General features: G+C 46.5%; 1 pseudogene; it reads left to right on the forward strand.

Moving 5' to 3' along the window:
- Positions 1 to 24,949, forward strand: part of LOC123045625 (uncharacterized) — a 95,907-nt pseudogene that overhangs the window by 18,157 nt on the left and 52,801 nt on the right.

The following is a 24,949-nucleotide window of genomic DNA, read 5'->3' on the forward strand; positions in this document are numbered from 1 at the left end:
TAGGATGGGGATAGACTCATCCAGAATCAGCAAGATTAACACCACCTTTGAAGGGGTGATACCAGGCGTTGAAGCCTACAACAGAGGCTCCGTCATACTGGAGGTAACATTCGGCTCTCCAGGCAACTCCAGAAGCGAAGAACGACTCTTCATCATCGCACCCTTCCAAAGCGACTATCACGCAGTGCTCAGAAGAACGGCCTTCGCCCGCTTCAACGCATTGCCGCACTATGGCTACCTTACACTTAAGATGCCCGGTCCACGTGGCGTCATCACCATTAGAAGAATAATAGAGCGCTCATCACGTGCAGAGGAACACGTGACGACCCTAGCGGCCGGACTATAAGCGACCTCCAACATAAAAAATATATAACTAGTCGTTAAAGACCAAAGACACGGTTAGACGAGTCCGGCAGCCCATATCAAACCAGGGCACCGTATATGTAATCCCATAGCGGATACCAGGGGCTATAAACACGTAATAAAACCCCACTCTTGGCTCAACCTTATTGGAAGGCCAACATCTTACATTTTTACTATCCATCGCATACTTACGTTGCACTCTTCTATGAGTTTCCCTTTCCCGCAGACAACGTTCGCGCGATACCCTTCCAGAATGCGGCACAACAGAGACAAAGGCGCAGACGTGCAGCAGGGCCCCGTGCAACAGGTTTCTTTTTAGATTAAGCCTCTGTGTAAACCTTTTCTATTGCCTCTTGTTGTTTAACCATCCCATGGGTTCCATACCCACAGAGGATACTACCGTTTTTGGCATTTCGCCACAATAGATTAACGCCCGTACCTGGAAACATAGGGTTTATAATGAATGGGCATTCTTGAGCTCATCATCTGTTATAAAGTACAAATACCTTCGGGAGTGTTCGGCGTCACGAGTTTGGCCTTATATGCATCAGCTCCGAATCATGTCTTTGGTCAAATGTTGGGTTTGCCCGGCTCCTGGGTTTGCCGCCTTACATTCCGTTATTATCGGCTAAGGTGGCCAAAGGAGAACTACTGCGATTGTGCCCTGGTTATTCCGGATGAGCACCTTAGTAGAGAAAGCTGAAAATTGATTGTCATGATATAGCGAGAGACTGGTCAACCACTCGACGACTCAATGTAATCTTTAGAATTCCTCCACCTTAACGAAGGGCCATTTCCCGGCCAGGTACATACACACCCGTATTCGGATGCACGCGAAGGTACTAGGGGCTACATAGTAGCCCCACTTTAGAATCCCGCGGCTAAGCGAAAGTGTTACAGCTATATAGTCCGGTTGCCTAGTTCGTCGTGCGATCACCTCCTTAATGGACAAAGACGTTGGAGCAAGAGTGATTAAGCACATTTTTTCGCGAACACCCCCGCATTGTACGCGTGGGGGCTGAAGCCAACGACTGCTAACTTTCGGATTACACACACACACACACACACACACACACACACACACACACACACACACACACACACACACACACACACACACACACACACACACATATATATATATATATATATATATATATATATATATATATAAACGGCCGCACAGGGGACACAATCATATTTTCAGACAAACATTATAAATATAGCCTTATAATCAAAATAAACATTGTTTTTACAATGGTTCGAATCATCACTCGAATAGGAGATTCTTCGGGCACTGCGCCTCTATCAGGCGGGCACCCTCTGTGATCTGCGCCAAGTAGTGCCCGGCCGAATATTGGCCCCCACCGGATCCTGAGACGCTATAATAGTGGCATCCATATCCGTCCAATACGCTTTAACGTGGGCAAGGGCCATCCGCGCACCCTTTATGCATGCCGACCTCCTCATGGCATCGATCCGAGGCACGGCCCCAAGGAACTGTTGCACGAAACCAAAGTAATTGTCCTGCTTAGGCCCCTTCGGCCAAAGATGGTCTATTACAGACCGCATTGCAAGCCCGGACAGCCTGTGAAGCTCCACTACAGCAGCCATCTTGTCACTCAATGGCAGCGGGCGAGTGGGAGCATTGAACTGCGACCAGAAAAGCTTCTCTACTTCCTTCTCACCCTGATCTTTGAAGAACTCCACAGCATCAGCTGTACTCTTCGCCAGGTCCGCGTATACATCCGCCGAACTCCAGCGTCCATCCAGGGGAGCGTACTTCGGATCGCAGAACTTCGTCTGCAGCAAATAGGAGCCCCTAGCCACGATTTTACCGGCATGTTGAATCTCCTCCCGCGCACCCCTGAGCTCGGTCCGTATTTCCTTGGTGGCATTAAGTGCCTTGCTCTGTTCAGCCGATTTATCCTCAACGCGTCGTCTCCCGATCAGTTGGATTGGGCCAAGGACCCCCATGGCCGTATACTCATGGGCCAGTCCGGACAGCTGCCGCATACAATGAAGAATCCACAAGACTTGGCGATCAAGACAAGGACTCCTCCTCCACCGGCGTATTCGGCTAGGACTCTTGTTATCCTAGGCCTCTGGTGCATTATATAAACCGGGACCAGGCTAGTCGATAGACATATACAACAATCATACCATAGGCTAGCTTCTAGGGTTTAGCCACTCCGATCTCGTGGTAGATCTACTCTTGTACTACCCATATCATCAATATTAATCAAGCAGGAGTAGGGTTTTACCTCCATCGAGAGGGCCTGAACCTGGGTAAACATTGTGTCCCTTGCCTCCTGTTACCATTGATCCTAAGACGCACTGCTTGAGACCCCCTACCCGAGATCCGTCGGTTTTGACACCGACATTGGTGATTTCATTGAGAGTTTTGATGTGTGATCGGCGAAAGGATCAATGGCTCGACTGCAGGTCAACTGCGACGTCGGCTTTTTCGTCACCAGCTTGACTGGTCACCTTGGTTTGACCGAGGACTGCGCCCTACCTCCGATCGTCATGTTTGGATGAAGGCCTTCATCAACACCAACTCCGATCTCTATCAAGATCATGGAGGAGTCATCCATGGAGCTCGGGGGCTCAATGTCAACATTGCCCTCAGGCGACCGTGCTGTTTTTCTGGACAGCAAACTTGTATCCGCTGTCACCGCCTCCTCGAGTGTCGCATAAACGATTACTTCAGTGGAATTATGCAGAAATAAGTCTACAACAACCCTGCAAAAATTTCGTCGAGTTCCGATGGAGGAATCTCTGGAAATCTCCGATATACCGGAGCCCTGTTGAATCTGGACGAGAATCCGGACGAGTTCAGGGCGTGGTATCCAGCATCTAGCTCGGATGTCCTTTGGAGGATCCAACCGTTGATTTGCTGCGGAATTCCCGTATCTACCACCTGCCAAAAATTCAGCTTGATCCGACCGTCCAAACTCCGGGAAACTTCCGATTAGTGCATCACTTTTTGGATCTGTTTTCTGCGCGAGAACGAATCCGGCCCGAATTCATCTTCTTTATGAACGGGATCTCGGACATCCCTTTTGAAGGAAGTTTTCGTATGGGGTGTTGTGTTTTATTCTCAAACACATCCCAGTAGTATTAAAAGTATTCTTGCAATACGGACTTCACCGTCGCGTCGGTGTCAAACCAGCCCGACAACATCACTCCACGGCGGCCGACCTGCGTTAGACACGTCGTCGCTTTGTTGAGCCGAGCACAATTTCTTCGGATCATCATCTCGGCTAGCCAAACAATAGTTCGGCATCGCGAAGGATAAATCGTCACCAACATCACCGCCCCACGGATTACACGGAGCGGGCATATCGGCATCGCCGCACGGTCGCTTCATCAAGCCGGCATCGACCACGTCATGACCTGCATCAGCAGGGCCGCACTATTGCTTCTTCAAGCTGGTGTCCATCACGCCGACCTACTTCGAAATCTCGGCTGGACCGGGGGCTTCGCCATCTCTTCATCAACCTACTCCGGACACTTCGGCGTCGCTAGCCGACCAGCTCCGTCACGTTAGCTGGACCAAGGGCTTTGCCTCGGCGAGCCAACCTTTGCCAGCATCGCCATGCCATTGCTTCATCGCCCATCAGGCGATAGGTGTGCGGATCGAGTCCCAATTTCGGGAATCACCTTTCTTCGGATTGCTACAACAAATAAGCCAGGTGCTATTAATCCTAGTATTTTTTGCTTGTTAGGATTCATTTTCCCCAATGAATTATTACTCTGGTTTGTCCGTCATATGTGCGCAGGTCTATCAAATGGTGGCCGCATTAACGATGGTCGTAGGGTGGTTCGGTTAGTTTCCGTACATAGTCTGGCGAACGCTGCATCCGGAACTCGAACCGACATGTGAATTCAGGCCTTGCCATGTCTTTACCGCATCACGCCGCCGCCCTGCATCGACATTGACTTTGGCGCCAGGCCATATTTCTTTTATTACTCACTTTGCATAAATTATTTGTTATGCAATGATTTTTTTATCTTTATTATTATTACTATTATCTCCGGTTTGCACTATTTTTTGTGCACGGGAAAATGATCCAGCCGGACTATATCATTTGGCGTCACCTCGGCTGGACGGGGGGCTTCGTCAACACTTCATTACCCCATGCCGGGGACTTCGGCATCACCCTGCCGTCCTGCATTGACCGTGCTATGGAACCACTTCGGAGTGCCGAGCTCTTTGCTCCGCCACCTCGGGACCGGCTCGAGGATGGAACCTTGTCCCGCATCAAGCTCGGACCACGTCATCAATATCGAACACGTTAACCAGCTAAGTTGTCTTCACGCTCAAAGTTTTAAATTTTTAACTTGTGTTCGGCTCGGCCAAGCATTATACCCTTTTGGAAAAAAATTGCTTGTAAAAATTTTCTTGTACAAACTTGTTTGTGACGCGCAAATTCAAATACCCCATTTACTTGGGGGGTTCCTTCATGAAGCTTTTTCCTCTTGCATATGGTTATACTTGTACGGCTTCGTTCCTTGTTCGTGTATTACGCCACAATATGCACCATATTGACTTAAGCGATTTGCAAGCTGGGTTGCCTGGCTCCTGTGCTTACCCCTACGTTCCCGGTTGTTCGGCTAGGGAGTAAAGGGAGCACCTCTGCGATTGTCATGATCGGGTCACCCGAGCCGGACCTCAGACTGGGTGAAGCCGAAAGCTAGCGCTCTTATTGTTTTCAATCATGGTCGGCACACAACGGAACTCATGAGTACAAAAAATCTATTGCACAAGTCTCATAATAACAATGAGCACCGAAGAAAGGTATCGGTGGGGGTACTATTTTCTTCGAAGATGCTTCTTACTCTTCGCAGTAATATAGCATAAGTTCCCTGAGCGCGCTGTTACAGCCTTATGGCCTGATTGCCTGGTTATTGGAAACACCATCGATATTCTCGACAGATGGAGTACATAACACTTTTTGGTCCTTGATCGAAGAGGGAGAAGCCGACGGTCGGTTAAGACGCGTTTAAAGTTCGGTTGAACATAGATATGATATAAGTACTTCGGTACATGCAATCATTCTTTTACCCAAGTCACTTGGGGGCTCTTAAATTTATATGAGCCTTTTTATGATAAGTGTTTTTCTTCTTAGTCGTTGCAAAGTTTTTATTATTATTTATCACTCCTTTTTTCAACACAAGTGTGCGGTCACTAGCCGGGGAGCCTAATTTCTCTCTCAAAGCCGCTAGAGTTTAGTTTGCTAAACTGGCCTAGTAAGAAGTACTCCGCCTTCGATATAGGAGGTTGAAGCCATAGGCTGACCCGCTTGAAGTTTTGAGATAGGATGTGTCATGTTAAAGCACGGTAGAAGCACCTTTTTTTCTAAAGTCCAATTTTCGGATTGGCACCGAACACTTGATCTAGTTCGGACATTAACCTTTTGAATAAGTTTTTTGGCTTTTCGAGCCCATGGCACTTTTAAACTATTTGTGTGTTTTCAGCACAAGTCTCGCAGTGCAACGCAGGACACCTTTAGAGATTAGGCACAAACATTCTCGGATATTGCTATATATGCATCGGTTTTGAATTGTGTCTTTGGTCAATAGTTGGGTTGCCCGGCTCCTGCGCTTTCCTCCTATGTTCCGCTTTGTTCGGCTAGGTGTGCAAAGGGAGAACCACTGCGATTGTGCTTCCAGCTCACATGGTTAAGCACCTCAGTGGAGAAAGCCGAAAACTGACTGTCACAATAAGCATAAACTGGTCGGCGATCCGATGACGGCGTTAAATGACGGGCCATTCATAACAATGGTCGAAGTGTTTACGGCTTGACCTCGACTGTCACCGAACACTACCGGGGGCTATTAACTGGCCTCCCAAACTAAATCCTCGATATTTTGCTCTTACATTGGAGCTGAGGTTTCATGATCATGCTTAGCATGACAACCCAAAGAAAGGAACCGATAGCGGGACTATTTTCTTTGGAAGACATTTCTTCTGTTAAACAGTAATATAGCATGTATCTCCGCGTACCTTTGTTTATAAAACCGTATGGCCAGATTGCCTTGTTTGTTGTAAATCTTTGCCCTCATAAAGGCTTTATAAAGTAGGACAAACACTCCTCGGCTATTGGCCGAGGAGGTGGAAGCCGATGGTCAGTCAACAAAGTTTTGTACAATGCGGATCCGAGCATTAATGACATAAAGTACTTGGATACATAGAGTCATTACACATAATTTGTGATTTTACTATGGATATCGATCCTTAATTCGGCTCCCGTGCCCGCATTAAGGCTCGGGGGCTACTGGGCTTCAGGCTTATTATTTACAAATATTAAAGGGGCACATCGATCCCCTGATCTGGTGTTGCCACCCGACCAGTGTCTCGGGGGCTACTGCATTGCCTATCCAATGCAGAAAATTTTAAGTGTAATACAGTCTTCGAGGAGATTTTGATCCTCAGGTTGATCGTCCGCACCCAACCTGAGTCTTGAGGACTGAGCACGCCGCTTGTTGTGTCCCGAAGTATTCTGCCGAGCTAGGACTTGATCCTCAGACCGATTTTGAAAATCAACCTGAGTCTCAACGGCTACGGGGATCAGCGGTCTTATGTCATCCTTCATGGGCATCTCGGGTTTTAGACCGATACCCACCTTGAGGGCTACTGGCTATGTATCTCGGCAGAGAATAAATTGCATCAATCAAAAATATTGACAAAAATCGGCCCACATTCGGGGTGGTGCACCACCTCGGAAGTAGTCCGGCATAAAGCTCGGGCACTAGTGGCTGGCTCCATAGAGGGCATTTCCGGCATTAAGCTCGGCTAAACTCCTTCAAAATTCTTTGAACCAAGGTGATTTACGACACCTCGGATATAGTCCAGCGTTGGAGCTCGGATACATAGTCTGGCGTTGGAGCTCGGATACAGTCCCGCGTTGGAGCCCGGATACATAGTCCGGCGTTGGAGCTCGGATACATTCCGGCGTTAGAGTTGGGAAGCGGTCCGGCGTTGGTGCTCGGCTACAAAAGATACCTCGAATGTGGTCCGGCGTTGGAGCTCGGACGCAAGAGGACGCTGCCGCCCGGGAACAACTTCAAACCCGAAGTGTGGCATAAAAATAACAAGGCATTGATAAAGGCCGGAAACTTAAAGGGGCTCCTCGGATACCCGACGTGTAAACTCGTCGAATACATTTCGGCGATCCTCAAGATAGAAGATGAGAAGATTTGTTGAACCAGTTTTCAAGACCGGCAACCGAAGATGAAGAACAGTTCGGAAGAATGGAGGAGCGTCCCTAACTTGAAGACCGGTTCAGGGGGCTACTGACGGTGTCCTGGACTAGGGGGTACTCAACGCGTCGTCTCCCGATCAGTTGGATTGGGCCGAGGACCCCCATGGCTGTATACTCATGGGCCAGTCCGGACAGCTGCCGCATACAATGAAGAATCCACAAGACTTGGCGATCAAGACAAGGACTCCTCCTCCACCGGCGTATTCGGCTATGACTCTTGTTATCCTAGGCCTCTGGTGCATTATATAAACCGGGGCCAAGCTAGTCGAGAGACATATACAACAATCATACCATAGGCTAGCTTCTAGGGTTTAGCCACTCCGATCTTGTGGTAGATCTACTCTTGTACTACCCATATCATCAATATTAATCAAGCAGGAGTAGGGTTTTACCTCCATCGAGAGGGCCCGAACCTGGGTAAACATTGTGTCCCTTGCCTCATGTTACCATTGATCCTAAGACACACTGCTTGGGACCCCCTACCCGAGATCCGCCGGTTTTGACACCGACACTCCTTTTTCAGGAGCTCATACCGGACAGCGGCATTTTTTAACCCGATAGCCATTTCGACTATCTTTTCCTCGCTTCGGCGATGAGCAGCCTGTTCGGCTCTCAATTCCTCGGCCGCCTTTAGGGCAGCCGCATTGTTCACCCGAGCTTGTTCCTTGGCTAGAGCAAGTTCCGCCCTTAGGGCCTCCACGGCAGCAGCACCATCTGCAGTCCGAACATGTTACATTAATATGTGCCACCTTAATATTTTCCTATACAATGGGAGACAGGGCACATACCTTGTGATGTATCTAGCCGCTCATTCATCAGAGTGATATCGGCATCAATCGACCCAATTTGCCTCGTCAGTTCGGCAACTTCAACGGACGGGCCGGCGGCCGGACCCACAGGTACCAGCACATATTTACAACACCAATTATTGATTGATGATCCCCCGTCTATCGCCTAGCGCGGGCAACCAGAGTCTCAGGGGCTACTATCTATATGGTGTATTCTTCATTACATACCTCAAAGCCCCTGAGAAGGCTTGTAAATGCTTCATTCAAACCGCTTGTAGTGGATGAAATCTTCTTGAGCACCGCACTCATTAATGAGCGGTGCTCCTCCGAGAGCGCAGCTCGCTCAAGTAAGCCCGTTAGTACGTCCGGACTCAGGGCGACTGACGTATTGGCCTCCGACCTCGGTAGATCCGGACTCCTCCGTGACGACACCTTGGTGTCGCCCGCTTCAAGAATCGGAGAGGCGGGTGGGGTCTCGCTCTCCATCATCTCCGGAGGAAGGTCCCCCGAAGACGATCCCTGTTGAGAAGATCTGCTAGCCGGACTGCAAAAAGTTGAATCCTGGTTATTGACCCAGGAGAAATACAGTACCTTCAAGTTAATGATTGACTTACGGGTCGGTGGAGGGTTGGCCCGTTGGTGGGCATAACGCGGTGAGGATGCCCGTCGCAGCATTGCCCCTTAGTGACACCTTCTTCCCTGGTTCAGGCGTCTCCGTCTCCAAGTCTTCGGAGGCGGCCCTCTTCTTCCTGCGCGGGGAGGAGGCTTTAGCCTCCCCTCCCCGACTATCCTCCTTGGGGGAGGTAACAATTCCCCTAGTTCGGATGTGTAGCGTGTGGGGTTCAGATTCTTCATCCCTCCCCTTGTCTTTCCCCGAGGGCATTCTGCTGAGTACTCGGTCAAGCATCTTGGCCATGGTAGGGGTGGGCGAGCCTTCGGGAAGCGGTGCCGGACACCTAATTCTCTCCGCCTTGCTGAGCCATTCCTGGACGGGATGATTGTCAGAACAAACATTGATGATAAATACAAAACAGGGTGTCCGGTATCAAGGCTACTTACTTGGGTATCTAGGCGATTATAGCTTAGGCCCGCATCCTCGGTGGTGTCCGGACACATTACTTTCCGTCCGAAGAATAATTTGCACATCTCTTCGAGCTTCAAGCCGAAGAAGTGCTTGACGGTCCGCGGACCCTCCGGATTGAACTCCCACATCCGGAGAGGTCGGCGTTGGCACGGCAGCGTCTGCCGGATTAACATCACTTGCATTATGCTGACAAGATTAATGTCCCTCGCAAGAAGCTCCCGGATGCGATTCTGCAGTATTGGTATATCACCAGCGGGACCCCAATTCCGTCCTATGTCTGTCCAAAATGCCAACTACGACAGAGGGCCCGAGCAAAACGCGGGGGCAGCCACCCACTTTGTGCCTCTGGGAGCCGTGACATAAAACCACCTCCGCTGCCATACATCGGATACTTCTGGGAAAGAACCCTCTGGCCATGGGGCGTCGGCGTTTCTGCTTATTACCGCACCTCCGCACTCCGCATGTCGCCCCTCAAATCATCTTCGACTTCACATTAAAGGTCTTGAGCCATAAGCCGAAGTGTGGTGTGATGTGGAGAAAAGCCTCGCACACAATAATAAACGACGAGATATGGAGGATAGCATCTGGAGCCAAGTCATGAAAATCCAACACATAATAGAACATGAGACCCCTCACGAAGGGATCGAGGGTGAAACCCAAACCGCGGAGGAAGTGTGGGACGAAAATGACACGCTCATTGGGCTCCTGCATAGGGATGACCTGCCCTGGAGCAGGAAGCCTATGCTGGATATTGGCGGTCAGGTATCCGACCTCCTAAGCTTTGCAATGTCCTTCTCTTCAATCGAGGAGGCCACCCACCGGCCTTGAGGGTCAGATTCGGACATATTGGATGATTCCGGAGGGGTGGAGCTTAGGTCTTGGGTGTTGGAACTCGAGGTGCGAGAAGGCGCGATGAAGGTGAAAAGGAGGCGTAGGCCTTGGCCCCTTTATAAAGAAGGTGAATATCAAGAGTCCCCGGTGTGACCGTTTGAGGCTTATCTAAAAACACACAGGGTTATACCAACAACCGTCGAGGGGTCACACGCGCTCACATTGATGGAAAATCCCGTAATAAGAGGAACACGATCTCTGCCTCGACGGGATGTGCCAATAAAACCGCCTCGTAGCACGAGTCGTTGTGGGGTAAGAAACGTCGGTTCGCATTGGACCAAGCCACGTTGCAAGGGCATGACGCACGAAGATTGCCAGCAAATCAGATCTATACCATGTGAAGATCATCTTGCAAATCCGGACACGGTCTACGTGTTCGATGACTACTTTGGAGTATTCGGAGAAGGAACCTGCCTTGCAATGCCGAAGACAATACTACACGCCGGACTCATCGTTATTGAAGTCTGGTTCAGGGGCTACTAAGGGAGTCCTAGATTAGGGGGTATCCGGACAGCCGGACTATGTACAACGTCCAGACTATTGAGGCGTGAAGATACAAGACTCAAGACTTCGGCCCGTGTCCGGATGGGACTCTCCTTTGCGTGGAAGGCAAGCTTGGCAATCCGTATATTGTGTTTCCTTTCTTGTAACCGACTCCATGTAAACCCTATACCTCTCCGGTGTCTATATAAACCAGAGAGGTTGGTCCTTAGAAGGCCGATCACAATTACAATCATACCATCATAGGCTAGCTCCTAGGGTTTAGCCTCTACGATCTCGTGGTAGATCTACTCTTGTACTACCCTTATCATCAATATTAATCAAGCAGGAAGTAGGGTTTTACCTCCATCGAGAGGGCCCGAACCTGGGTAAATATCTGTGTCCCTTGTTTCCTGTTACCATCAGCCTTGACGCACAGATCGGGACCCCCTACCCGAGATCCGCCGGTTTTGACACCGACAGGCATCCCCAAGCTTAGGCTTTTGGCTATTCTTGAATATCTTGGGGTGCCATGGGCATCCCCAAGCTTAGGCTTTTGCCACTCCTTATTCCATAGTCCATCAAGTCTTTACCCAAAACTTGAAAACTTCACAACACAAAACTCAACAGGAAATCTCATAAGCTTCGTTAGTGAAAGAAGGCAAAAACACCACATAAGGTACTGTAATGAACTCATTATTTATTTATATTGGTGTTAAACCTACTGTATTCCAAGATCTCTATGGTTGATACCACTTAATACTAGCCATAGATGCATCAAAATAAGCAAACAACACATGAAAAACAGAATCTGTCAAAAACAGAACAGTGTGTAGCAATCTGGAACCCACGAATACTTATGGATATCTAAAATTCCTACCAAAATAGGAAGTCCTGGGCAATTTGTCTATTGATCTACAGCAAAAAGAATAAACAGAAAATCACGTTTCTGTGATTTAACAAAACTAATTTCGTGCGCACAAAGTTTCTGTTTTTTAGCAGAATCAAATTAACTATCACCATAGGTTATCGTATAGGTTCTACTTGGCACAAACACTAATTAAAACATAAAAACACATCTAAACAGAAGCTAGATGCAACATCTATTACTAAACAGAAACAACAACAAAAACACAAATAAAATTGGGTTGCCTGCCAACTAGCGCTATCGTTTAACGCCCCTAGCTAGGCATAAAAGTGAGGATAGATCTAAGTAGTGCCATATTTGGCACTCAATTCCTTAATAGAGCACTTATAGTGTTTAGGGATTTCTCCCCTTTTAGCAATGATTAAACCCTTAGGCAAGAATTCAAGAAATTCATTTGTAGCAAAAGGTTCCTTAATGATAGAGAGACAATTGGGATGAACACTTATTGATTTCAGATCCGCATTTCCCTTACTAGAAGATTCACCCTTATTTTTAGGAACATAAATAAATTTGGCAGTTTTTGTAGGAGGATTTGGAGTGTTTTTCACGGAAGAAAATGCCGACCCTAAGTTGGTAATGATATCCTCAAGTTTACCGATTCTCGTAGAATCTAGATCTATTCTTTCATTAACTATAGGTTCTTTCTCTTTAAAAAAATCAAAGTAACTCCATCCCTAGATCCATATTGGGTAATTTGATTATGAATCTTTTTATCCAAATTTTCAATCAGCTCAACAGTGGCAACTTTATTTTCAATAATTTCAAGCCTTTGCATCACATGTTCTAAAGTTAAAACAGTTCCATTAACCAAAAGAGGTAGTGGGCCAAACAGATCTAACATAGCATTATAAGCGTCAAACGTATGGCTACTCAAGAAATCCCCTCCGGTAATGGTATCAAGAATGCATCTATTCCAAGGAGTAATGCCTACATAAAAATTGCGAAGAAGAACGGAAGTAGAAAGCTTCCTAGTAGATTTATTTTGAGCATTGCAAATTCTATGCCAAGCATCTTTTAAATTTTCTCCCTCCCTTTGCTGAAAATTAAGAATTTCATGTTCGGGAGTAATAACGAGGATAGGAGGACTAGCCATGACAACAAGCAAATAAAAGACAAGCGAAAGAGAGGAGATTGGGAAAGAGGAGGCGAATAAAATGGCAAGGGTGAGGTGGGGGAGAGGAAAATGAGAGGCAAATGGCAAATAATGTAAATGCAAGGGAGATGAGTTTGTGATGGGTACTTGGTATGTATTGACTTGAGCGAAGACCTTCCCCGGCAACGGCACCAGAAATCCTTCTTGCTACGTCTTGAGCTTGCGTTGGTTTTCCTTGAAGAGGAAAGGGTGATGCAGCAATAGTAGCATAAGTATTTCCCTCGGTTTTTGAGAACCAAGGTATCAATTTAGTAGGAGGCTCCTCAAAAGTCCCACGCACCTACATAAACAAACAAAGAACTCGCAACCAACGCAATAAAGGGGTTGTCAATCCCTTCACAGCCACTTGCGAAAGTGAGATCTGATAGAGATAGTATGATAAGATAAATATATTTTTGGTATTTTATAATATAGATTGGAAAAGTAAAGATGCAAATAAAAGTAGATTGAAAGCTTATATGATCAAATATAGACCCGGGGGCCATAGGTTTCACTAGTGGCTTCTCTCAAGATAGCATAAGTATTACGGTGGGTGAACAAATTATTATCGAGCAATTGATAGAAAAGCGAATAATTATGAGATTATCTAGGCATGATCATGTATATAGGCATCACGTCCGTGACAAGTAGACCAACTCCTGCCTGCGTCTACTACTATTACTCCACATATCGACCGCTATCCAGCATGCATCTAGAGTATAAAGTTCATAAGAACAGAGTAACGCATTAAGAAAGATGACATGATGTAGAGGGATAAACTCATGCAATATGATATAAACCCCATCTTTTTATCCTCAATGGCAATAATACAATACATGCCTTGCTGCCCCTGCTGTCACTGGGAAAGGACAGCGCAAGATTGAACCCAAATCTAAGCACTTCTCCCATTGCAAGAAAGATCAATCTAGTAGGCCAAACCAAACTGATAATTCGAAGAGACTTGCAAAGATAACTTAATCACACATAAAAGAATTCAGAGGAGATTCAAATATTTCTCATAGATAAACTTGATCATAAACCCAAAATTCATTGGATCTCGACAAACACACCGCAAAAAGAGTTACATCGAATAGATCTCCAAGAAGATCGAGGAGAACATGGTATTGAGATCCGAAAAGAGAGAAGAAGCCATCTAGCTAATAACTATGGACCCGAAGGTCTGTGGTAAACTACTCACAACTCATCGGAGGGGCTATGGTGTTGATGTAGAAGCCCTCTGTGGTCGATTCCCCCTGCGGCGGAGCACCGGCGAAGGCTCCAAGATGGGATCTCACAGATACAGAAGGTTACGATGGTGGAAATAGTTTCTCATTGGCTCCCTGGATGTTCTCGGGGTACGTGGGTATATATAGGAGGAAGAAGTAGGTCGGTGGCTGCCCGAGGGGCCCACGAGATAGGGGGACACGCCTTATAGGGGTGGGCTCGCCCTCCACCCTCGTGGCCACCTCGACTGCTTCTTGACTTGCACTCCAAGTCCTCTGGATCATGTTCGTTCCAAAAATCACGCCCCCGAAGGTTTCATTCCGTTTGGACTCCGTTTGATATTCCTTTTCTTCGAAATACTGAAATAGGCAAAAAACAGCAATACGGGTTGGGCCTCCGGTTAGTAGGTTAGTCCCCAAAAATGATATAAATGTGTAAAGTAAAGCCCATAAACATCAAAATGGGTAATATAATAGCATGGAACAATCAAAATTTATAGATACGTTGGAGACGTATCATCGTGTCCCAAGGACATCAAAGGTATAAGAAGTTTCCTTGGTCATGTCGGTTTTTATAGGAGGTTCATTAAAGACTTCTCTAAAATTTCTAGGCCGCTGACTAATCTCTTACAAAAAGATGTTCCTTTTGTTTTTGATGATGATTGTGTAGAAGCATTTGAAATACTTAAGAAAGCCTTGATTTCTGCACCTATTGTCCAGCCACCTGATTGGAATTTAGAAATCATGTGTGATGCTAGTGATTATGGTGTAGGTGCTGTTCTAGGACAAAGAGTTTATAACAAATTAAATGTTATTCAATATGCTAGTAAAACTCTAGATAGTGCCTAGAGAAATTATGCTACTACTGAAAAAGAATTTTTAGCTGTTGTATTTGCTTGTGATAAGTTCAGACCTTATATTGTTGATTCCAAAGTAACTGTACACACTCATCATGCTGCTATTAAATACCTTATGGAAAAGAAAGATGTTAAGCCTAGACTTATTAGATGGGTTCTCTTGCTACAAGAATTTGATTTGCATATTATTGATAGAAAGTGAGTTGAGAACCCCATTGCAGACAACTTGTCTAGGTTAGAGAATGTTCTTGATGACCCACTACCTATTGATGATAGCTTTCCTGATGAACAATTAGCTGTCGTAAATGCTTCTCATACTGCTCCATGGTATGCTGATTATGCTAATTACATTGTTGCTAAATTTATACCACCTAGTTTCACATATCAGCAAAAGAAAAAGTTTTTCTATGATTTAAGACATTACTTTTGGGATGACCCGCACCTTTATAAAGAAGGAGTAGATGGTGCTATTAGATGTTGTGTACCTGAGCATGAACAGGAACAGATCCTACGTAAGTGTCACTCCGAGGCATATGGAGGACACCACGCTAGAGATAGAACTGCACATAAGGTATTGCAATCCGGTTTTTATTGGCCTACTCTCTTCAAAGATGCCCGTAAGTTTGTCTTATCTTGTGATGAATGTCAAAGAATTGGTAATATTAGCAGGCGTCAAGAAATTCCTACGAACTATTCACTTGTTATTTAACCATTTGATGTTTGGGGCTTTGATTATATGGGACCTTTTCCTTCCTCTAATGGGTATACACATATTTTAGTTGTTGTTGATTACGTTACTAAGTGGGTAGAAGCTATTCCAACTAGTAGTGTTGATCATAACACTTCTATTAAGATGCTTAAGGAAGTTATTTTTTCAAGGTTTGGAGTCCCTAGATACTTAATGATTGATGGTGGTTCACATTTTATTCATGGTGCTTTTCGTAAAATTCTTGCTAAGTATGATGTTAATCATAGAATTGCATCTCCGTACCATCCACAGTCTAGTGGTGAAGTAGAACTAAGTAATAGAGAGCTTAAATTAATTTTGCAAAAGACTGTTAATAGATCTAGAAAGAATTGGTCCAAGAAGCTTGATGATGCATTATGTGCCTATAGAACCGCATACAAAAATCCTATGGGTATGTCTCCATATAAAATGGTTTATGGAAAAGCATGTCACTTACCTCTCGAATTAGAACATAAGGCATATTGGGCCATTAAAGAGCTCAATTATGATTTCAAACTTGCCGGTGAGAAGAGACTATTTGACATTAGTTCACTTGAGAATGGAGAACCCAGGCCTATGAGAATGCCAAACTGTTTAAAGAAAAAGTTAAAAGATCGCATGACAAAAGGATACAAAAGCGTGAGCTTAATGTAGGTGATTATGTTTTGCTATACAACTCTCGTTTAAGATTTTTTGCAGGTAAACTTCTCTCTACATGGGAAGGTCCTTATGTTATTGAGGAGGTCCGTCGTTCCGGTGCCATAAAAATCAACAAATTTGAAGGCACGAATCCGAAGGTGGTGAACGGTCAAAGAATCAAGCATTATATCTCAGGTAATCCCATAAATGTTGAAACCAATATTATTGACACCGTAACCCCGGAGGAGTACATAAGGGACACTTTCCATAACGTTTCAGACTCCGAAAAGGAATACGTATGTGGTACGGTAAGTAAACCGACTCCAAAACAGTTCTAATAGAAATTTTTCTCTATTTTGGAATATTTAGAAAAACAGGAAAATAAGAAGTAGTCCGGAAAGGACACGAGGCATCCACGAAGGTGGAGTGCGCGCCCTACCCCCTAGGCGCCCCCTGCCTCGTGGGCACCTCGTGTGCCCTCCGGACTCCGTTTTCTTGCACGATACTTCTTCAGTCGGTAAAAATTCATTATATAATATCCCGAAGATTTTGACCACCGTACCACGACGAAATCCTCTATTTCTTGTTTTGAGTTGTCTTTTGCTGTAGATTAGAGCAATATGTCGTCCCCCTCCGCCAACAATGTGGGCGAAGATGCTTGGCTAATGAAGATACAGGCGAAGTGAGAAGAAATCGAGGAAATCAAGGAAGGTGACAAGATCAAGGAGGTCGCAAAGGAGCAAGTCCCAATAGTAGAAGAAAGAGGCTTCTCTCCACCTTACTACAATCATCTCACCCCAACTGAGATTGAAGCTTTCAAGACGATTGAGCTTGCTCACATACAAAATAAGTATCTCACACATGAAAATATTTTGTTGCAAGAGCATATCACCGCACTCAAGGGCATTATCCGCAAGCTGGAGGATCTCCTATGCTCGATGTGTGACACCCCGTCATCAACAACTCCATCATCACCACCTCCGAGGAAAGAGACATAAACACATGGGAATGGGCACTCCCCTTGGCAACTGCCAAGCTTGGGGGAGGTGCCCCAGTATCGTATAACCATCACACTTCTATCTTTACCGTTTTTCTTAGTTCGAACCTTTTGGTTATATCTCGATCTAGTAGAATAAAGTTTAGTATGATCTAGCTTTGAGTTTTTGTGTTGATCCCTATCTATGTAATCGAGTCCGTGAGCTATATATAATAAAGATTAGTTTTGATTCGAGGGCTTTGCTATCTTGCTATGATCTTGAGGGAATAAAAGAAAGAATAAAAAGAAACAAAAAGATCATATTGATCTTATGGAGAGTAATGACTTCACATATAAAGAGTATGATGAATAAAAGTTGTTGAGAGTTGACAAACATAGTTTTGGTCATCGTTGCAATTAATAGGAAGTAATAAAGAAAGAGAGGTTTTCACATATAAATATACTATCTTGGACATCTTTTATGATTGTGAGCACTCATTAAAATATGACATGCTAAAAAGTTGATGTTGGACAAGGAATACAACGTAATGGGTTATGTTTTCTTATATCCGAATAAATTATATTGTCATACATCATCCAACATGCTAAGCTTGCCTTTCCCCCTCATGCTAGCCAAATTCTTTGCACCAAGTAGAGATGCTACTTGTGCTTCCGAACATCCTTAAACCCAGTTTTGCCATGAGAGTCCACCATATCTACCTATAGACTGAGTAAGATCCTTCAAGTAAGTTGTCATTGTTGCAAGCAATAAAAATTTCTCTCTAAATATGTATGATCTATTAGTGTGGGGAAAATAAGCTTTATACGAGCTTGTGATATGGAAGAAATAAAAGCGACGGACTGCATAATAAAGGTCCCTATCACAAGTGGCAATATAAAGTGAGGTTCTTTTGCATTAAGATTTTGTGCATCCATCCATAAAAGCACATGACAACCTCTGATTCCCTCTGCGAAGGGCCTATCTTTTATTTTTGCCTTCTACCTTATACAAGAGTCATGGTGATCTTCACCTTTCCCTTTTTATACTTTATCCTTTGGCAAGCACTATGTGTTGGAAAGATCCTGCCTTATACAAGAGTCATGGTGATCATAAAGCATTATTGTTGACGTTACCCTTGAGGTAAAAGGTTGGGAGGCGAAACTATAAGCCCCTATCTTTCTCTGTGTCCGATTAAAACTTCATACCCATAAGTATTGCGTGAGTGTTAGCAATTGTGAAAGATTAAATGATAGTTTAGTATGTGGACTTGCTGAAAAGCTCTTATATTGACTCTTTCTGATGTTATGATAAATTGCAATTGCTTCAATGACTGAGATTATAGTTTGCTAGTTTTCAATGAAGTTTCTGATTCATACTTTACATTGTGAATAGATTGTTACTTTAGCATAAGAAAACATATGACAATATATATGTTGCTGTTCTAAGAATGATCATGATGCCCTCATGTCCATATTTTATTTTATCGACAGCTCTATCTCTAAACATGTGGACATATTCTTTGATATCGGCTTTCGCTTGAGGACAAGCGAGGTCTAAGCTTGGGGGAGTTGATACGTCCATTTTGCATCAGCTTTTATATCAATACTTATTGCATTATGGGTCGTTACTACACATTATGTCACAATACTTATGCCTTTTCTCTCTTATTTTACAAGGTTTACATGATGAGGGAGAATGCCGGCATCTGGGATTCCGGGCTGGAAAAGGAGAAAATATTAGAGACTTATTCTGCACAACTCCAAAAGTCATGAAACTCCATAAAAGTCAGTTTTGGAATATATTTAAAATATTGGGTGAAGAAAGCACTAGAGGGGGGCCACCGACTGTGCACGAGGGTGGGGGGCGCGCCCTACCCCTTGGGCGCGCCCCTGCCTTGTGGGCCACATAGAAGCCCCCCGATGCCCATCTTCTGGTATAAGGTGTCTTTTGCCCTGGAAAAAATCAGAAGGAAGCTTTCACGACGAAGCGCCGCCGTCTCGAGACGGAACCTTGGCGGAACCAATCTAGGGCTCCAGCGGAGCTGTTCTGCCGGGGAAACATCCCTCCGGGAGGGGGAAATCGTCACTATCATCATCACCATCGATCCTCTCATCGGGAGGGGGTCAATCTCCATCAACATCTTCACCAGCACCATCTCCTCTCAAACCCTAGTTCATCTCTTATATCCGATCTTTGTCTCAAAACCTTAGATTGGTACCTGTGGGTTGCTAGTAGTGTTGATTACTCCTTGTAGTTGATGCTAGTTGGTTTATTAGGTGGAAGATCATATGTTCATATCCTTTATGCATATTAATACCCCTCTGATTATGAACATGAATATGATTTGTGAGTAGTTACATTTGTTCCTGAGAACATGGGAGAAGTCTTGTTATAAGTAGTCATGTGAATTTGGTATTCCTTCGATATTTTGATGAGATGTATGTTGTCTCTCCTCTAGTGGTGTTATGTGAACGTTGACTACATGATACTTTACCATTGTTTGGGCCTAGAGGAAGGCATTGAGAAGTAATAAATAGATGATGGGGTTGCTAGAGTGACAGAAGCTTAAACCCTAGTTTATGCGCTGCTTTGTAAGGGGCTGATTTGGATCCATGTGTTTCATGCTATGGTTAGGTTTACCTTAATTCTTCTTTCGTAGTTGCGGATGCTTGCGAGGGGGGTTAATCATAAGTGGGATGCTTGTCCAAGCAAGGGCAGTACCCAAGCACCGGTCCACCCACATATCAAATTATCAAAGTAACGAACGCAAATCATATGAGCAAGATGAAAACTAGCTTGACGATAATTCCCATGTGTCCTCGGGAGCGCTTTCCTTCATATAACAGTTTGTCCGGGCTTGTCTTTTGCTACAAAAAGGATTAGGGCATCTTGCTGCACCTTGTTTACTTTTGTTACTTATTACCCGTTACAAATTAGCTTATCCCAAAACTATCTGTTACCGATAATTTCAGTGCTTGCACAGAATACCTTACTGAAAACCGCTTGTCATTTCCTTCTGCTCCTCATTGGGTTTGACACTCTTACTTATCGAAAGGATTACGATAGATCCCTTATACTTGTGGGTCTTCAGCGGCGCGAGGGTTTGGTGGACGGGGCCGCGGATCTGGAGCTTGAGGCAGCGCTTCGGTCCAAGCTCGAGGTGGGCCAGACGGCGTGCAAGCAGGTGGCTCATGAGCGTGAGGCCTGGGCGGCCGGGCCCAAGTGGCTTCAGCGCGACAAGCGGGCCCGCTCTACGGCGGCCTCGGTGGCGGCTTCTGGCTCGGAGGCGCCCAGATTTGGCGGTTCCAGCAGGGATCCGTGGGAGGCCGCGACGGCGACAGGCGGGGCCCTGGGCTCTGGCCATGCTCCCCATCCCCCTCCTCCTCCCTTCGCGGGCCGCTAGCTCCGGTCCGTGGCGCCGAATGTGCACCAGGGTCCTCCTCGGGGTTTGGTGGTCAGTCGTTGCCACGCGGTGGCCCTGGATCTGGCTCCTTTGGTCGTCGCCCCCCCCCCCTTCTGGTCCTGGCTCTTCTTCGGCTGGTCAGGGGGATGGGATCCTCCCTCCTCCTCCTTCCCTACCCGCTAGTCCTTCCTCTAGCCAACCTTCCAACTCCAATCCCAACCTCACCTGTTTCACCTGCCATCAGCCAGGTCACTTCCAGTCCCATGCTTTAATCCACCTTTCTGCCTCATCTGCAGGTAGGAGGGGCACCTCACCATGGACTGCTAAAACCGCTGCAAACCTGCTTCTTTTGTGCACTATGGTCTTGGTCTTCCTGGCTGCTCCTTCTTCTCTCTTGATAATGAGATTCCTCATGTGGTTGTTGCCCCTGCCTTGTCCAATCATCACTATCAAAGAATACAAGATCTCTCCCAGACTCTTCTTGATGAACTCAGACTGTGGGACGACAGTGGATGGGACTGGCAGGTCTGACAGCTTTCTGACTTTGAATTCGTGGCCGTTTTTCCTTCCAAAGGTAGCCTTAAGATGATCTCCTTGTGTACTAGTTTCACACTCCCTCTTAACCAACTGGTGGTCTCCGTCAAGGCCGCGTCCACTGGCTCCAAATCTATTCCCTTGCTCTCTGATGTGTGGGTCCTGGTCAATGACGTTCCTACAGCCTTGCACTCATCTGAGTTCTTGATGGCATTTGGTGTGTTGATTGGCAAACCCATTATGGTTGATCCTGACTCCCTTCAAGTCATTGGTCCCGTCCATCTCAGAGTTTACTGTGTTGATCCCCTTTGTGTCCGTGGAGCCGCTGACGTCTTCCCTTCGGCTGATGGATTCCGTATGCGCGTTCGCGTCGAGGGTGCGATGAATCCCCAAGCTGCTCCTCCTCCCCCTCCGCCTAGGCCTTATCCATCTGATCATCATGGGCGGATGGAGATGGAGCGCCCAATCCGAGCGGGGGCTCTAATCCTCACTTCACGCACTCGGAATGGGATGGCATGGGATCCGAATCTTGTGAGATTTTCAAGGAGAATGCCCCGCGGGATGGGGCTCAGAAGGATGCGACTGGAGCGAAGGAGACGGCGGCGGTGGCCACGAATGCTTCTATCCCGGTGGCGACGCCGGCCTCGGGTGTCTGCTCCAACCTGCCGATCCACCCCAGCTCTCCTTTGCTTTAGGAATCGAGGATCTCCCCCCCCCCCTCGGGGCTCTCGTGGTACCGCTCCCAAGAGGAAGTCGTCGGTTCGGAAGTTCTCGGCTCGGAGCAGGGCGTTGACGGGCACCAAGCAGTCGACGACAGGGCTCTGTCATCGTCTAGATGCCGACATGGGTGATGCCTTTGCCCCGTCATCGCCTCCTCTGGTGGCTTGCGTCACGCCTATCCAGTCCTCGTCTTCTAGTTCTTGCAAGAGTGGTCGGGTCCGTGACAGCGGGGAGCGGGCGACTGACAAGGTGGCGCGTCGGGCGGCGGCTCGTGACCTTCCTGCTTCAGGTACCTACCCCCTACCCCGCTCGTTAATGTTGCTTCTCCTTTATCCCCAGTTACATTGGTGCTTCCTTCCTACTCGGGGTGATCATTTGATGAAGGTGCTCTCGGATGTCGGTATTTCCTTTGATTGTGGTGTTGGGTCCCCTTCTGCCATTCTTGCTCTGGTTAGGGCTAATTAGGTGGCCCAAGCCGCCATCGCCAAAGCTAAGGAGCTTGCTACGCCCCCGCCCACTCCTTCGGTAGTGGCTGAAGGAGGGCCTGCGGAGGTTGGTATGAACAGGCGCCTCCGTTTCCAGTCAGAAAGGGTGCGTCCAAATGTTCTAAATCCTGTGCGGCCCCCTGCAGGTTGAGCCTCCGCGCCAAAAATCTATCATTTAAATGGGAGCTCTGTTTTGGAATGTTAGGGGTTTCGGCACTCGGGGGCGCCGAGATCAACTCAAAGACGTGGTTAGGGGAGACAATATTTACCTAATAGGCTTAGTTGAGACTTCTAAAAGTTCTTTCTCTCCCAATGAACTCTGTGTCGTTGCCGGAGTTGACAGATTTGATTGGAACTATCTTCCCTCTTCTGGCCATTCTGGTGGCATCCAGGCTCAAAACAGGGCGTCTTTGACTTCATGGCTTTTGACCACGGTATTTTTTGGGCTAGCATTGTTGTGCACCACCGTCACTTGAATGTTCTTTGGGAGGCCAAGGGAGTTTATGGTCTGGCTGATCATTCTCTCTCTCCCCTTTTCCTTGATGAGATCACTTCCAAAATAGAGTCGTGCTCTATTCCCCTCCTGGTTGGTGGGGACTTTAATTTGCTCCATTTGCCGGCAGATAAGAATACTTCCAACTTCTCTTGGCCCCTGGCTGGCGCATTTAACAATTTCATTAGTCACTATGCTCTTTGTGAGATCCCTAGGGTGGGCTCTCGACTCACTTGGACGAATCACCGAATCTCCTCAATTCATTCAGTCCTTGATCGTGTCTTCATTTGTCCAAACTGGGATACTCTGTTCCCTCTTGATATGCTCAAAGCTAAGCCCACTGTGGGCTCCAACCATGCTCCTCTCATCCTTGATGCTGGGCTCCAAAATCCTACTAACCCTCCCCGTTTCCAATTTGATGCGTCTTGGTTGCTGATAGATGGCTTCTGCGACTTGCTTCCTTCCAAAATCTCGGCCTTGCTCTCCGTGGAGAGACGTTCTTTTGGGCCAATGGATGACTGGCATCATTGCTCCTATTCTCTCCGCAAGTTTCTTCGTGGTTGGGACCACAACCGTGCGGCCGAGGAGCGTAGGGATAAGGCCATCCTGATGGGTCAAATCAATTCTCTGGATGCGGCCGCTGATGGGTCGGGCCTCACGGACCTAGAATGAGCGTTGCGATTTTCTCTTGAGGAGACCCTGGTGCAGTTGCACCATTAGTCTGAAATTTATTGGCGATAAAGAGGCACTGTTAGCTGGATATTAAAGGGGGATTCCCCTACTGCTTATTTCTTTGCCATTGCTAATGGGAGACGTAGATGCTGCATGATTGATAGCCTTCTTATCAATGGGTTTGGACCACGGACCAGACCCTCATCATGGCCCACGTTGTGGAATTCTTCTCCTCCTTCCTGTCGGCCAAACCAGACTCTGGATTTACGATTGCCCCTTCCTTCTAGAATGATGGCGATAAGGTCTCTGTTGAGGAAAATGAAGCCTTAATTCTCCCCCTTCCTGAGGAGGAGACCTTGTTCTCTATCAACAAGGCCAACGTTAATTCGGCTTCTAGGCCGAATGGCTTTTTCATTCCCTTCTTTAGGAAATTCTGGCCCCAGCTGCGTGCTCTGGTTTATGCTGTGATTCAAGGATTTTGTTTGGGTACGGTTGATATCTTCAATCTTAATTATGTTGCCATCACCCTCATCCCAAAAGTCAAGGGAGTGGACCTGATCTCTCAATCCTTATTAACAACTTTGCGAAGTTCCCTGCCAAAGGCTTTGCTTCTCGTCTTTCTCCGATTGCGCACCATACACTCTCCCCCTACCAGTCTGCCTTTGTTAAAGGGTGATTCATCCTGGACGGGGTTCTATGTCTCCATTAAATTATCCATGACATTCATAAGAAAGGCAGCAAGACTGTCATCCTTAAGTTGGATTTTGAGAAAGCTTATGACTCGGTTAGTTGGAATTTTTTACGGTAGGTCCTTTTGGCAAAAGGCTTTGAAGGAGCCTTTGTCTAGAGGGTCATCCTGTTGGTATCGGGTGGACACACTGTGGTGTCAGTGAATGGTAGGGTGAGAAATTTCTTCCGTAACTCCAGAGGCCTCAGGCAGGGTGACCCAGCCTCCCCTATCTTGTTTAACTTTGTTGCGGATGCACTCTCCAATATCTTATCTAGAGCTGTTGCGGCTGGGCACATCTCCCCGGTCAGCTCCCACCTCATTCCGGAGGGAATCAATCACCTCCAATACGCGTATGACACCATCATTATGGTCGAATTAAATGATGCCTTCATCTCCCACCTTAACTTCCTACTGCTCTGCTTCGAGGCCTTGTCGGGGCTTAAGATTAATTTTACAAAGAGTGAAGTGTTCGTCACTGGGGTTTCGGATGCAGAGGCACTGCGCATCTCTCAGTTACTAAACTATTCTCTTGGCTCCTTCCCTCTTAATATC

Source organism: Triticum aestivum, chromosome 2B (assembly GCF_018294505.1).
Source record: "Triticum aestivum cultivar Chinese Spring chromosome 2B, IWGSC CS RefSeq v2.1, whole genome shotgun sequence".
NCBI lineage: Eukaryota > Viridiplantae > Streptophyta > Magnoliopsida > Poales > Poaceae > Triticum > Triticum aestivum.